At 46.6% G+C, this 2,790-nt stretch overlaps 1 protein-coding gene across 1 annotated transcript in view; it reads right to left on the bottom strand.

Annotated features, from left to right (window-relative positions):
• LOC109301394 (poly [ADP-ribose] polymerase 14-like) overlaps window positions 1–2,790 on the bottom strand; it is a 56,876-nt gene that overhangs the window by 15,351 nt on the left and 38,735 nt on the right. The window lies entirely within an intron of this gene.

Raw genomic sequence — 2,790 nt, 5'->3', positions numbered from 1 at the left:
TCAGGTCCCTTCCGACCCTAGAAACTATGAAACAATGAAGTAAGTGGTAAAAATTACAGTTAATCTCTTTGAATCAGCCCTGATTTTAAATGCACAACTGCTGCATCTGTGCTGAACTTGCTAGGTGGATAACCTAAAGTACTTCATTCTCCATTAAACATAACAGATAAATACAGTAATGACTGTTGTGATTTAGTGCCGTATTCTATACCAGTGATTCTCAACCAGAGGACCACAAAACCTTGGGGTGTCGCAAGACCCTTTGAAGGGTGCTTTAGCACCCGCCCCGTGTGTAAGGGTATAAATGCTTGTTCCTCCACATCCTGAAGCCCCCAAGCCTGCCCCACTGTCTTGCAAACAAGCAGCACCCCCAGTGCACCATTCCCCAGGGCTCGACCCACCAGCTCCAGAAACATGAGAGGAGCAGGGGAATGAGCCAGGCTGAAAAGCACAGCTCTCTGCCACCTGGCAGCCCCTGCACCAACACCCTCTGAGCAGCATGCTCTGCTGTAGGCAGGGGCTGCAGGGCTGCACTATTTCATCCCAGCTTGTTTCCCTGCCCCTCCCATGTTCCTGCACCTGGTGGGAGGGATTGCAGGGAATGGTGGCTTCAGATGCCAGCATTCAAATCTCCAGAGAAGCAGGGGCTGTACTCACCTCCTCAGGTACAGACTGGGGAGAAAGAAAGGGCAGACAACGGAAAGAGCAAGGCCCAGAGGGGATCTGCCCCCCACACCCCCACTTGGCATCAGCCTCCATGCCTAGAACAGCCACTGAAACACCCCTTCCATTTCTTGTAGGGAGAGCTGCCTCCTTTGAGGGTTTAATGACCCACCCACAAGCTAAGCAGCCCCTGCCTGCACTGAGCACCAGCCCCCACCATGCTCTCAGGGCCGCCCTGCCCACCGCCACCTCTGTGACACCCTCTTAAGGATGCCACAGAGTGTGAGAGGGTAAGCACTGTAAGGAATAGTCTTTGAGTTATAGAGTTATAGAGGAGTTATAGAGGAGTGCCAAGAATTATAGAGGAGTGTCTTGACTCTAGAAAAGTTGAAACCTGCTATTCTATACTGTCTGAGTCTGATAATGAAGCTCAGTATTAGCAGATAAGAAAGGCATTTTGAAGAAACAATATACTATTTTTAACAAGACATTCTGCAAAAGCTTTAAGGGAAACTTTGTTCTAAACTTTTTCAAGTTACAGCCATTGCCTAGGAAGATATGGACTGTGAAAACATCACCATCTGTCCTTCTCCCAAGGTCTTATACTATCGAATGTAAATATGCAAACACATTTTCCTTTTGGTTAAGAAAAGGTTTGTTGTCCTGTCAAACGAAAGAGGCATGCAACCCTTTTTCAGCGTCATCATTAGTATCATGTCAGGTAGTCATGGTCATCCCCTCTATGGCTAACATGATCCTGAACTCTTCTTGTTCTGATCTTCATGGACAGTATAAGACATGATGATGATCATCATCATATCAGGAAACTTGATTTATGTGCTAATTAGCCCCCACTCATGGCTGGAACTGGGTGTTCTGGTTACGAGTCCTGGGATCCTCCAAGAATTTATATGCAGATAGGGCACAGGGTAACCTGGTCCAGCTCCATCTCATGGAAGGTCAGGCCACACTATTCATATGCGACAGACAGACATGTGGGCAACAGAAGGATTCTGGGTGAACTATTTGGAGCTCCATTTGTTGACTTTTGCCAGATAGTTTAGGATGAAGAAGAAAAAGGAATAATTGGAAATGTGAAAGAAAGGAGCAGCTCAGCTGTGGGAGTGCATCCGACTGAATGCCAAGGAACCCCAACAGCCTACTTTGATCAGTTTGTGTCCTGCATGAGGAACACCCTGTGGAAGTCCAGGAACCTCCTGATGTACAGGCGCACAATACTAGAGGTAGCAGATTGCATTAAAATGGTACTAAGTGAGCTCCACTATTGGAAAATGGTAGGAGAGGATGGAGTGTAGGTGGCCAAAACTGCCTGTCAGCAGGGCAGTTATCACAGGCTTTTCAAAGACCCCCCTCGAGGGGAAGCAGACAGTGACAGCGAAGGAGATGACGAGTCAACCAGGTCAAGTAACCGCAATGATGACAGTGAAGACAACAATATCAGCTGCAGAAACACCAGCGACTGACAGTGACTGAACTGAGGGCTTAAAGCTCGTACCCAGAGCTAGAACCAAAGTGACAGTATAAATGTAACAAGTAAAGGGATGTGGGCAGGTGTGCAGGAGCGCAGGTGTGATTATTGTAATGGGTGTGCGGGCATGCAGATGTGAGATTTTTGGGACGGGTACAAGGTTTTGAAAGTCGGTTAAGGTTTGTGAAGAATGGTATGCTAGATGGTGTGTGTGTGTCTCTATAGAGAGAGAGGTATGTTTTTTCAAAAAAAGAATAATAATTTTAGCACCAAGGAGAGGGTGTTCCAGGGCCAGTTCCCTACAGAAGAAGCACCTGTCCTTTTTTCCCCTCCAAGGGCCACACAAAAAAAAGAAAAAAAAGAAAAGAAAAGGTCCACATCAGCATTTTGGTCTTTTAGCTAAAATCAAATGTAGCAGCATTTTTGGCACCAAGGGGAGGGTGCCAGGGCTGGCTCTGACCAGATCCCCATGAGTATGTTGGCCAATAAGGGGCCCATGTTTTATACTCTTGCTGTGTTTAATCAGCGTCATAGTTGGTTTCTAGTACTGAGTACATGCTGCCTTTGGCAGCTGTTTAATGAAAGATAATGTATTTAATGAGGATTCCATGTATACAAGTATAAGTATACCCAGGAGG

Source organism: Gavialis gangeticus, unplaced genomic scaffold (assembly GCF_001723915.1).
Source record: "Gavialis gangeticus isolate Ggan-Ray unplaced genomic scaffold, GavGan_comp1, whole genome shotgun sequence".
NCBI classification, from domain to species: domain Eukaryota; kingdom Metazoa; phylum Chordata; order Crocodylia; family Gavialidae; genus Gavialis; species Gavialis gangeticus.
The sequence above is the reverse complement of the archived record's forward strand: the minus strand, read 5'-3'. Positions and strand labels throughout refer to the sequence as shown.